General features: G+C 40.8%; 1 long non-coding RNA gene across 1 annotated transcript in view; it reads left to right on the top strand.

Annotated features, from left to right (window-relative positions):
- Positions 1–733: 733 nt before the first annotated feature.
- LOC115030894 (uncharacterized) overlaps positions 734–13,935 on the top strand; it is a 67,598-nt gene continuing 54,396 nt past the window's right edge. The window contains exon 1 of the long non-coding RNA XR_003836489.1: positions 734–799. This is a non-coding gene — a long non-coding RNA (uncharacterized LOC115030894). The remainder of the gene's footprint in view (positions 800–13,935) is intronic.

The following is a 13,935-nucleotide window of genomic DNA, read 5'->3' on the forward strand; positions in this document are numbered from 1 at the left end:
GGGAAGGGAAGGGAGGGGAGGGGAGGGTAGGGGAGGGGAGGGCAGGGGAGGGGAGGGGAGGGGTGGGGTGGAGAGGGGAGGGGGGAGGGGAGGGGAAGGGAAGGGAAGGGAAGGGAAGGGAAGGGAAGGGAAGGGAAGGGAAGGGAAGGGAAGGGAAGGGAAGGGAAGGGAAGGGAAGGGAAGGGAAGGGAAGGGAAGGGAAGGGAAGGGAAGGGAAGGGAAGGGAAGGGAAGGGAAGGGAAGGGAAGGGAAGGGAAGGCAAGGGAAGGGAAGGGAAGGGAAGGCAAGGGAAGGGAAGGGAAGGCAAGGGAAGGGAAGGGAAGGAAAGGAAAGGGTAAAGGGAAGGAAAGGAAAGGGTAAAGGGAAGGGAAAAGGAAAGGGAAAAGGAAATGGAAAAGGAAAGGGAAAAGGAAATGGAAAAGGAAACGGAAAGGAAAGAAATAAATACAGATAATGTTCTTTTGGGACAATTAGTGGAGCATGAAGGTTATCTAGTTGTGGCTGCTAGAGACCCAAACTTAAATTCCCATGCTTGCCTGGCAGGCAGTTTACTTGATGAGCTATCTCCTCAATTCCCTTAACTCCCCAGATATGTAAATTCCCAAAACTCACTGTGAACCTTCTAAATTAGAAGTACTGGAGGCGGAGCCTTCAGAGTTCTGCATTTCAACAAGCTCTTTTAGAGATATTGGGACCCAGTGGTCTCATGCCGAGTATTCTCTAATTTCTACCTCTCAAAGCTACCTGAAGCAGAAGGCATGAGAGTGAAGCAGTGCTAAAAGTCAGTGGAAAGTTCTTGGTAAGTGTGCTTGATTTTCTTTTGCTTGTTAGGTAGAATTTCTGTGGTATCTGGTCCATGAAGAATCTGATTATCAAAGTAGCTGAACTAATTCTTATGGTTCATTTTTTGATTCATACAAGCATATTCATTCTACAAATGTTTGTGTAGCATCTATATTAGGCATTTTTTGATAATAAAGATACAACCCAAAGGAACATTTCCTGGCTGAATGTTGTTAAAAAAGAATAGAGGTGATAATATCAACAATATAACAAAAATCTGCTGTAAGAATCACAAATCAATGTTTTTGATTTACAAAATAAACAAAGTGTATATGTAAGAATGTTCCAGTTAAACTAAGATCAGGGAACAGCTCTCTGAAGATGTGATATTTAGCCTAAACTGAGGGATGGATGAACAGGCTTAACCAAGAAGAATGACACACTATTGTCATTGTGTTTAAGACACTAAAAGGAACAAATACACAGAGAGCAGAGGACAAAGAAAAGTTGTCTAGTCGGTATTAAGACAGTTGATGAAGAACTAAACACTTTGGCTGTAGGATATATAGGGAACCAAGGTGGAGCTGAGTGGGACTTTGGCTCCAGCTATCCTTCATAAAGCCAGGTTGTGCTATGCAGGCTTGGGGTGGAAACTCACTGACAGTTTCACCCAGATCAGATGCCTGGGAGGTACAATAATGATCTACTGAACAAATATGTGCTCTACTGCAATAGTGGCATGACCACTGTTTGGATGGCTTGAGATTGAATCACTATAGGGTGAACGAATCAAAATGAAGCCTAGCAAATCATAGTGAACTGGGAACGTTTCACTTCCAAAGGGTCCCAGTGGAGGCAGTGAGGACAGTAGCAGAAGCAATGGAAACAGAAAGAGCCCACCCATAGAGGCGTCCACTGCCAGAGCCCAAACAAGGAAGTATTCAATGGGCTAGCAAAGACAGTAAAACAGTGATTTAAACAGCTGAGGCCTCATGGCTGTGGCAGGTTGACAAGATTCTGGAATTCCTTCCAAGCTTTCTGGACCCAGAGAGAGCTGCTAGACTTACCAAGTGGGTAAGGAAGAGAGTTAGACCTCAGTGTTCTTCCACGATGACCTTAGGGGAGCCCTTGCTCTTTCTAGAGCTCCTCCCCATCACCAAGCCTCTGAGTTTCTTTCCCTAAGTGTTGCCCTCCTACTGTTCTTTTAAACTGAAAATCCCCTGAGAAATTAAAGCACTGAACTCTCTGTGCCTGTCAGTTCTCTCCTGACAGAGGCAGGTAACAGGGTTCCTTGGTTACAAGGCTAAAGTAACACTGCGCTGTGACCCTGCTTTCCCTCTAAACCCAGGTCAGGGTAGGCATGTGATGTGACTGACACTTCTTACCCCACACATGGCCCCTGGTGACTGGAAGTTGACACCTTCACCAGCCCTCCTCCCCGGGTGTCATCTCTCTAGAAGAGCTGTCAGCACATCTTTGGCATTGCTGACAAATGACTCATTTCCAGCCACAAAAAAAAAAAAAAAAAAAAAAAAAAAATCTATCTTTGCTTTTTTGAAGTCTCAGAGTCCCTCCCCCATCCCCTGCTCTTCTGACAACTTCACTCTAGCAACTCTTTATGTTAAAGCCAGTGTAATTATGCCAGATAGGGTTCAACACCATTACAGTTCATTCTCAATCACAGATGCTGATATGCCCTGCAATGTCCTGCTTGCCTTAATGTTCCCATGGACCTACAGTCTAAAATCTAGGGTCATAAAACCTATTGTTTCCCCCAATTTGATACGACCCACTATCCTATCCCAGGGCATTGGTTTCCCTTCCTGTGAGACACATTCTTCTCTCTGTCTTCCCAAGGTAAAAAAAAAATCCTCTTCCTCAGCAGTGTCCTTCTTCATGATGTATATCAACATGATCTATCACTTAAGTCAGGAAAGGGGCAAATTCATACTTTACCAACTTGGCTCTATCTCAGCCAGGCTGTCACCAGGCTTTCTTCCTTCTTTTTTCTTGACAACTCTCCAGTGATTAAGGCAATGCCTCTGGATCAAACTGCCATTGCTCTATTCTAGAGTTCTGAAAAATATTTCATTTCCTCACCTCTATTCCTGATCATTCCAGAGACCCCAAAATATTTACTCTAAAATACAGATCGTCTGCGATAACTACTTTTAACACTTTCATATCAACCTGCTGATCCAACTTGGATTCAAAATTGAATCTAAATGCTTCTTGCTTCTCTTGATTCTAGACCACTTCTGTCAGTGTCCTTGGAAAATTCTCCTCTCAGACCACTGTATCTCTTTGATCATTGTTGCATACAATGTCTAGTCTTTTCTTTGTTCAATAACATTTGCTTATTCTTTAGGGCTCAACTTACATCCATGAAAAATTTTATAGCAAACCAGTTTCAAAAGGATCATATGGCTGTCTCCTGAGAGGCTCTGCCAGATCCTTACAAAGACTGAGGCAGATGCTCACAGCCAACCATTGCACTGAGTGTGGGGTCCCAGATGGAGGAGTTAGAGAAAGAACTGAAGGAGCTGAAGGGATTTGCAACCCCATAGGAGGAACAACAATATCAACCAACCAGATCTCCCAGAGTTCCCAGTAACTAAGCCATCAACCAAGAAGTACACATGGCTCCAGCTGCATATGTAACAGAGGATGCCCCAATGAAGGATAATCGAGGGTGGGGAGGTGGGAGTGGATGGTTGGGTGAGTGAAGACCCTCATAGAGGTAGGGGGAGAGAAGATGGGATAGGGGGTTTCCAGGAGGCAGGGAAACTGGAAAAGGAGATAACATTTGAAATATAAACAAAGAAAATATCCAATTAAAAAAAAAAGGATTGTTGCTTGCTGACAGGAGCCTGATATAGCTGTCTCCTGAGAGGCTCGACAGTGCCTGATAAATACAGAAGTAGAAGCTGACAGCCATCCATTGGACTTCATGGGTCCCCAATGAAGGAGCTAGAGAAAGGACCCAAAGAGCTAAGGGGGTTTGCAGCCCTATAGGAGGAAAAACAATATGAACTAACCAGTACCCCCCAGGTAATAAACCACCAACCAAAGAGTACACATGGAAGGACGTATGGCTCCAGCCCCATATGTAGCAGAGGATGGCCTTGTCAGTCATCAATGGGAGGAGAGTTCGTTGGTCCTGTAAAAGCTTGATACCCCAGTGTAGAGGAATGCTAGGGCCAGGAAGCAGGAGTGGGTGCGTTGGTGAGTGGGGGAAGAGTAAGTGGATAGGGGGTTTTCCGGGGGAGGGGATAGGGGGTTTTTGTAGGGGAAACCAGGAAAGGGGATAACATTTGAAATGTAAATAAAGGAAATATCTAATAAAAGAAAAAAGAATCAGCACAGTCCAAAGCCAAAAATAAAGAATTAAGTGGTCACTGTGAGGCTCACAGGTTCTATGTTTCCTTCTTCCTGCCTCAGACTTCATTAACATACCGGTTCCTTGTCTTCTCTCTTTTTGAGCTTTGAATTGAGGTGTTAGGTGGCTGTATGTCAAGAGACACTATCAGCACAAGATGAGAAACAATGGCACTCATTTTCAGTGCTGCCCCTCAGCTGGGATATGGCTACTGATGCTGTGCCTCAAGGCCTTCTGTCATAACATGCATTTTAGTATTTGACACCTCAGAGAAACTAAGACCTGTAGAGCAAATAGATAAGCAGGTAAAGATGCAAGTGAACAGCCCCAGGAGAGTTCTCTGACTAGTAACTGTGGCTCAATATTTAGTAGGCATGTCTTGCTTTTCCATTGGCTGATGATATGAAACGAACTGCTCCAGAAATAGAATAGCTAGCAAACATTTATTTCAGATATAAGAAAAGATGAGCAGGAGGGGTTTCTGATCTGTGGAATACTAACTCGAGCATCCAGTTCCAAAATGTCCTCTTCACTCATCTCCTGCCTTGCACTTGCATGTCACTTGGGTAGGGAAATGTTGCTCCCTGTCAGTCAGATGCCTCAGCCCCCAAAACTGAGCAGAGTGCTTCTCAGAATACCCAGCACAATATTCTCTTGTAATCTTGACTTTTTCATAGCAGTGACTTATTTTTCTGAGGACAAAAAGCCCTGTGCAGTAGACACAGGCTTTTTTTGAGATACCCCTCTGCAGGGCAGAAACTAACTTCTGACAAGGTCCTTTGGTCAAATAAGTCACAATGTTCATCACAGTTTCAAAAGGAGGTGGTTAGACCCAGCCTTTCAATAGCAAGATATAAAAATTTTGCATCTGCCTTTATAAAATACTACTAGTGGTTCTGCTAGAACTATCATGACATTTAGAAGCAACAGTAGTGTAGACTCCACTGCATTAGTCATAGAAACAATACAGGGAAAGGTGATTGAGAGCTTAAGCTATTGAGAAACTTCCACTGATGTGGCTGAGTAGGAACTCCCATATTGTCATGTCTCCATTGTACTCTGCAAAGCCACAGAGAACTAAGTAAATGAATTTCACAAGCCCGGGTGGCACATGTATAAACTGGGACACTCTGAAAGAGTTCTAGGAAAGCTATGAGCACCCCTGGGCTTCTTTTCTGAGTAACCTGAAATGAGGCTCTGACTTCCTCCTGTCATTTTCTGTCCCTTCCCAGAGGGAGGTCACACGAAGTCATTTTTTTTTTAAAACGGTAGAAGCAAGAGGATGAAAGTTCCTTGTTGCTTTGGCCATCATAAGTCATGGTTACTCATGGGGCATAAGGGACACTGGGGGTGGGCACGCTGAAGACGATGCAACAGCAAAGTCTATACTATACATGAAAAGATGATTTCTAACAGAATACATTTCCCATTGTTTTCCTTCTACTGTTCATTTTCATTCTTTTTTTTTTTTCTACCTATGTGGGTTTTTGTCACCACAAGATGTGTATGTCATCTCCCCCCACCTGTGTTCACTGATCTAAAGAAAAAAAAATAATCCAATGTTTTGTAGCATTTTCAGTTGCTAATTCTCTTACTGTCTCTTTTATAATCCTACAACCTAGGAAAAGACTGTATATTGTCTCCTCTTGACCTTCATTATTTCATGTGAATTTCTGATACAATCAACATTGCACAAAATTAATATACATAAGAGCCTACTCATGGATGGGCTTTCACTGACACACTTAAACATCTCATTATTAATAATGTTTCATTTTGCTAATGTAATACACACATGCATACACACATATACATACCTCAGACACAGTGCCTGTCATCTTTAGTTGTTATATAATATAATCAACTGTCTCATTATAAGCACAAAATAATATTCAAAAATGAATAAAAACATCTACATATAACATTGCACACACATATATCATAGATCTGATCAAAGATTGATCCTCTTATCACCACTTGCTCTATTTCTTCTCAAATCCAGATTGTACTCAGATAACTATCATTTTAGAAATCTCCTAAAAACACATGAGCCTTTTCTTTTTAAACATAAACCTTTTTGTGTAGATAACTCTCTCAGCCAAATGACCACAACCTGCCTCTTGGCCCAAACTCACCACAGTGGCCACAAGCATGGACTCTAGAAACACTTCTACAATCTTTAATTGGACCCAACTTGGACATAGACATTATTCCAGAAGTCTCAATAGACCATGCAGAAACACTTGAGAATGAACAACTGCTAACTGTGAGAGCAAAGGTCCTATACCAAGGGAGGAAGAGACCCAGAACCATGACCTCAGCTCTAATCTGAGCTCTTGCACAGATTTGCAGGACAAGAGTATCATGGCAATTTCATCACTCTCCAGTGATGATTTTCCTAGCTGTCAACTCAGAGGTTTGGCTTGTCAGGTTCCTTTTCAAGGTTTTCAAAGCTCTAACTTAAAGAATGTGAATGATTAGGAATAGAAACTACAAGTTAGAACCATTAAGTTGAATAAATACAGTCACTGAACACTTCTACTTAAATGCTATAGGAAAATGTGTGGACATTTTAGAGAAAATAACATAGTTCAAGTCCCTGCTTTGCCTAGGTTTAAAGAAATCTACAATTGTCAGCATAGCAGCTATCTATGGCCAGGTGTTGTGGTTAGTACAGGAACATAGACTCACACACTAAGTTTTTCCACTAAAGAAAATCGGCATGCTTCTTCTTCTATCCAGCATCCAATTTCAAACCCTGGTTTACAAACATCTCAAATTCCAAGAAACACAGAGTAAACTGAAAAGCTGCTGCCTGAATCATCAGGGTTTTTGGCACAGGACCTCCATTTCCAATAGGGTAGGAAGGACTGAACCATCGCAAGCCTCCTTGAGGACAGGCAGTATTGCATGGCACTGATACTTAATTTTATTACTTTTACTCATCCAGCCTTTGGTACTTCAGCTCATTGGGTTCCAGCTGCGAATAATTGGTAGAGCTCCCACTGATTGCTGATTAGCTGCTTTTGATTAGGGCCTAATGACTTCATTTGGCCCCTAATCTGGGGGGATGAGTTACAGGACTGCCAGCTAACTACTCAAACTGAATTATATTTTTCCAAGCCCCGAAGACATCATGTAAACTCCCCAAATGCAACATACCCACCTCCTGTTCCCTTTCCTCTTCCTTGAAGCCTCCGTACCACCCTGCACAGAAGCAAGACAAGCAGGAAGCCTATGACCTAGCTTCTCGCTCCTAGGGCAGATATCACATGAAAGAGGCCAGGGAGCCAACAGCCTTGCTCCTAGGAGGAAAGCAGCCCTGCAGAACTAGTTCAAGTATGGTACTCTAAGGAAAGTCTTGGTATGTGAAAATCTCCCTGGAGCCTTCCACACTCACAGTTTGCCTTCTTTGGAAGATGTGCTGTCCTTTGGTCTCTGCCTACTAAGCCTTCTACATGTGACTCACAGCAAGGTCAGAATAATAATTTATTTCCAGAATTCCAGCTAATTATTCCTAATGAGCATCTCTGACACTGCCTCTATACCCCCAAATGACAATCATATACAAAGAAGCCAGTCAGTCTGGGATACACAAACATTGCTGCAGAATTCCAGTTAGAGTTCCCACTTAATACACAGATTCTCAGGCTTTGGAGTTCTACTTAAGAAGAACTTTGTTTAGTTTCACTGTAAAGTAAGCAATTTAACTAGCATTTGGCTAATATTTACAGTGCATGAAATGTTGTTAGAATCCAAAGAAACACAGATGACCCAAATTCCATCCTTTAACATGAGAAAACACTACTCAAACTCTTTAAAGGCAATTTTGTTGACTAATAGTCATCGGTCTATACACATCGTCTAGAATCTGCTATGATAAAATGCAATCACATACACATATATGTCTATATATGTATATGTGTGTTTCTGTGGATGTATGTTTGTGAATATAAATCACATATGTGAAATTAGCTAAACATAGCTGGTATATGTTTGTATATATATATGTGTGCGTGTATATATATATATATATATCATGATGCATACAAACATGCATATTTATACACATATGTATGTGTACATAAATGTGTGTGTGTGGTAACAAAAGTAGTCTCTATCCCCTCAGCACTAACTGTGTTCCCTGCAAGTCAACTGCTATTAAGAGTCATTATATTTCTACTTAAAACAATATTTTATATTCCTGTGTAGCCATTGTTAAATTAGGAAAGCAAAATAATGGAATCAAAATGTAATGTTTTCCTGCCCAAGAGATGGCTCCAGCAGTGCTCATCATGGATTCATGAAATATAAAGAGCCTAGAGTAGCACCTTGCAAAACAGAGAAAGTCTAGAAAGATGTGCGTTGGGCATAGAGTGATAGCAGGCAAATAGCTCACAAAACTTCAGAAAAGTTCCCATGGCTAAGACAATAATCCACACAGGCTATTCTAGGACTGCAAATTCAAAATTCCCAGATTAATATCCATTGATTTCACACTGAGTTTAATCTGGATGTCTGGCAGGACCTCAGTGCTGTGTGTAACCCTTACCTGGCTTCCACTAGTGTTTGTCAGATGCCAGACCTTAGGCAGGTTCTCCTTAAACCAATGACTGGTTGCCTCATTTCATGCTGTTTGTAATCTACAGTTATCAGCTACTGTTGCGTGGCTGCCATATGCTTAGAAAGGAGCATAGTGCTGTGGGAAAGAATAAACATTAATGACTTATAGTTCACAGCTCTAATTCTCACTACCATCACAGCTATAAAACATTGAGCAAACTATTTTTTTTTTTTATAAAATCTACTTCCTATCAATAAAAAGAATATTCTGGGAGCTAACCATGGTTCAGTGGTTAAGAGTACTGGTTGATCTTCCTGAGGACCCACGCTTAGTTCTAGTCCTATATGATAGCTGGTAACTGTCTCTTACTCCAACCCCAAAGGGATCCAGTACCATCTTCTCACCTCTGTGGGTACTGTATGTATGCTGTGCATGGATATGCAGGCAGGCAGAGCACCATCACACACTCAAATTAAAATAAAGGTTAAAATTTAAGAAGAACTATTGTATCTCTTTCTCAAACTTTTTTGAGAATTACAAACATAAGGGACTAACAAATTTTCTGACACTTGGTAGGTTGGTGCCTTATTAATGGTAAATACTATTACCTCCTCCTATTTATTTATAGCTACTTCACTTAACAGAATATATTTCCTTGCTAGCTGGCAGCATATCATTTTAGGGATATTTGTATGTATAACATGAAACACTGTGCCTGGAAACATAGCAAATGTTTAATAAACAGCCACTAATGGGAGAATAAGCAAATGGCAGCTTCTAATTGGTAGCTCAATTAACTGAAATGATAACTCTTGATTTGGGTCTTAGAGAAATATGGGAGGCAATTTGAGATAGTTTACAAGCCAAGGCAAGTTTACATGGAGTGCTAACGTACTTTAAACGTCTCGGAAACATCAAGAATTTTGCAATAGAAGATTGATACATATACATAATTGGTAAGAGGCAGAATACAACTTAGAGAACATTGTTAATATGTTTGATAACTAGTATTAAGTAGAAGCATACGCAAAATGACATAGTAACAGGCATAACTTAGGAATATCAGTTGGGAAGGTAATAAAACATGGATTGAGTTTGTACCATCTCTTATAGCCCCATGAGGAAGACGTAGAAGTTTAGCTTAACCAGTAGAAGCCATGACTCTCCATTAGTGAGCAAAGAATTTGGAGCTACAGCTGTCCAGTGAAGAAACCTGCAATCTTTATATTTAATGTGTAACAGCCTAGTTTTGATATCTTTATCTTCTTTTCCCTGTACAAGATGAGAAAGTTTAGGGAACAAAAAATGATAAAACTTTACCAATTTCATATTCTTGAATTTTACAGATTAAAATTTCTCTTTCGAAAAATGAAACTCTGGGAGAGGAATTCAAATAACCATGATTCCTTTGGGTATTGTTAATGTACTTTAGGTAGACAACTACTATGCTGTGGTAGTGTGGTGTGTGTGTGTGTGTGTGTGTGTTTGTTATTTGGATATGGGTATGGAAGGAGCATTATATACTTAAGGATCAGAGAAGACATCTGGCCTTCCTGCAAATTAGGCTTGTGCAGAATCTCTCTGGTTCTATTGCTTTATCATGTCTTCCTCACTCTCTACTATTTATGAGGAGAACTGCCCGGACTTGAGTACTTGCCAAGTATTAGAAACTATGCTAAGCATTTTGCATACATTATCTAATTCAGTCCCCAAAATTATCCCAAGAGCACTACCATATAAAATAAACCTTAAATCAGAGAGGCCAATTAACTTGCCCAGTGTCACACTGTAAATTGATGGCACACTATGGTTATTGAGAATATCTCTGTGCCCCCAAAATTTATTTTTTCACTTTATTTTCTTATGTGATAAGGACTTCTGGGAGCTACTCTGGGTGGTAGAGACCATTCTCTCAACTATAAAAACAAGAGACCATAGCGAGTAATCATGTCTCTGTGTATTTCACTTTGAATTCCTAAAATATTAACACAGCTTCAAAATACCTTCAGCATTTTTTTAAGTCTAAGAATATACTCACTGTGGATGAGCTAGATGGCTCAGCAGGTAAAGTACTTGCTGCCCAAGATTGATGACCGGGTTCAATTCATGGAAAGCATGTGTAAAGATGGTAGGAAAGAGGCAACTCTGACCTCCATATTCATCCTGGGGCATAGAGCCTGCCACCAAATCATGCATATGCAATAACAAATAAAACTAAAAATATAAATGCACAATTATACATAACACAGAAGATCCAAGGCAAAGTTTTTAAAATGAGAGAATCAAGAAACGCAGAGTCTAGATGGAAAACTAGTCTACCCAAACAGCTAAATCAGCTTTGAGCATCCTGTTAAATGAACAGGAAAAGAAAATCAGTTGCTTGATAAACAGAACTTATAAAGAAAATATATCTAAACTCCTCAGAGAAATCTAAAGCATAGTCCCATCAAAGATGACAGTGTAGTCAATGGACAAACATAAAGAACTGGCCATGTGCCAGTCACAGAGCTAGGGACAGTGAAATATCAGAGAAATAAGCAGTGCTTGTTTTCTGGTAGAAAGGCAATGGTTTTTGTTTGTTTGTTTGTTTGTTTTTGCTTTTTAATTTCTAGGTTTAAACATTTCAACCATAGCCTAATGTTGGAGAAGAAAGGCATCAGGCAAGCTAGAGCAAGGACCTGAGAGACCACATCCACAATGGTAAACACCATGCAGAGAGCAAATGGGAAGTAGAATGAGGCCAGGAACTCTCAAAGCCCACAGTCTGTTGTATTCCCCCAGTAGGGCTGCACTTCTTTATTACCTCCCCCAAGCAATGGCACCACTGGAAGACAAAATGGTCAAATAAAAGAGGCCAAAGGGGACATTCTCCTGAAAACAACCACAGTTAATAACTGGGTCCCAAATGAAGAAGAGGAAGTTGAAGAGCCAAAATCCTCAGGAGCCAAGCATTCCTCATATGCCCAGATATGTGAAGAGAACAGGAGAAATAATAACAATAATAGTAAGAGGAAGATAGGAGGAGGTGGAGGTGGAGGAAGAAGAGGAGGAGGAAGAGGAAGAGGAGGAAGAAGAGGAAGAGGAGGAAAAGGAGGAGGAAGAGGAGGAGGAAGAAGAGTGAGAGGAAGAGGAGGAAGAGGAGGAAAAGGAGGAGGAGGAAGAGGGAGAGGAAGAGGAGGAAAAGGAGGAGGAGGAAGAGGAGGAGGAGGAGGAGAGAAGTAAAGTGGTAAAGTCATGGAAGGGCAGGATTTTAAAAATCACACAAAAAGGTCTTTTGTGTGTGTGAGGAAGATTGGTGGTTCTAAGAGATAAAAGAGGGAAAGGTTAATTAGGGTCAGGATGTTAAGTGCCTTAAGTTCTTTGCTAAAGGATTTGACTTTATCCCACATGCACCTTATGGCCATACAGTCTGTACCACATGACCAGTCTGGTGCTGATTTGATTTTATTCATCTGAATGAGAACCAGGAGGTATGCATTCCTGGCGAGCTTAACAGCACCTCACTTACAGAAACTGTGCTTTAAAAGTGGCTACAAAAACAGGCTACAGTCTGTTGAAAAATACCACCCTTACCACCTTAAGATGCTTTCCTCTTCCTGACACCCTTTCTCTGTCCTCATCTCACAAATTCATCAACACTTACAGAAGACTGTTATGTTAGGAAATACTACCCAAGGAAGTCTGAATACCATGTGGGTTACTTCTGAGTGTTAGATTCTCCTGTGTATTTGAAACTATACTATTCAAAAAGAAAACAAAAATGCCGTTTTCTCATTGCCTGACTTGGAGAAAAAGTTTAGGAAGCCAGAAAGATTGAGAAATGAAATAAAAAAAAATCCCTACTCCTTCCTTCTAAAATATTTTGGGAACACACTAATAAAATTTCACTGAATTCGTTTGTAAAAGAACTTGAAGTCAAAACTCCATCTTTTACAAAAGTGCATGCCATTCCTGTAGAGATATGTACTCACACAGTTAGGCAATTGGACCTTAGTTTGTGGATAGAATCACTTGCCTAGCGTTTGGTAGGCTCTGGGATCAATGTGCATGGTCTACAAGAGACAAATACAAATAGAAGCAATAGTTCGTACACTGGATCAATATTGCGACATTAGAGTCAGGAACACTGAGGCTTTGCCTGTGTACTTGGAACCTGTTTCTCTGTGTAGAAAATTGGTGATTAGTATCAAATGGGGTGATACACCAAAACCTCTTCCTTTTCCTGGAAACAGTCATTCAGGTTGAAAGAAGCGATAGTACACACACTAAGGGATAATTTTTCTTTAATGGTCTCCTTTTATTTCCAAACACAAATGAAACGACACAGTTCACATTGGATGGGTAGTTGTTCTTCTTATTCACTATAGGAAGCCAAAGTGGCTCCTCTGTTCAGCAGAGACTTTTCTCTCACTTAAAACATGGGTGACAAGTCAAAACTAGAGCATCTCAGAAAAGCCCACTTTGCCTGACCTCAATGTGTGGGTGATAGCTACTTTGAGGATTGCTCCCACTCTGGAAGATTTTTTGGTAGGCACACTTGGCTCTGTCTTCGTCAAATCTGTGTGCTAGAAAAGACAGAGTTTCTATCATTTTTCTTCCAAGGTACATCTTGAAAGAGATTATTGTTCATCTCTCAGCTTTGTCTGACGATCGTAGAGGGCATTCATGCTTTAGGAATTCATAGTGAGCAGGTGAGTCTATGGGAATAATAAGCCTAAAAGGGATGAACTGTGGCCCTTTGAAGGACTGGGAGTACATCCTTTCTTTGTGAATCCCATCTTCCTTCAGAAAGAGGAAAAGCTGATAAATTCCTGATGGAAATGGAGGAGAAAAAGTACTGGGCAGACTGGGATTCTGGTATGGAGAAGAATCTGAGGATCTCCTTACCTAGGCCTCCTTAATCTCAGATCTCTAAACTCTACCCTACTTCTTGCATCAAAATTACCGTGAGTGGCTGATAAATGTGCCAGAGATTACGGTTGAGCATATTGGCAAATTTGGCGAAGACTTCAGTTGTCTTGTAACATGGTCCTCTTTTACATTGTTGACAGTCTTTTTATGTCTTGATATCTTTAGTTTCTATGCGAAAAGGATCTTCCTGAATCCCTGCCAGGCTACATAGGAAGGGATGGCTGTGTTCAGAGACAGGAAATGGATTAGCACCATAATCGGTTTTATCTAGAAAGACCTCTTATCTAGTTTGGATATT

The sequence above is a fragment of the Mus caroli genome, unplaced genomic scaffold (genome assembly GCF_978045245.1).
Source record: "Mus caroli unplaced genomic scaffold, Mus_caroli_1 scaffold_6, whole genome shotgun sequence".
In the NCBI taxonomy this organism is placed as follows: Eukaryota; Metazoa; Chordata; class Mammalia; order Rodentia; family Muridae; genus Mus; species Mus caroli.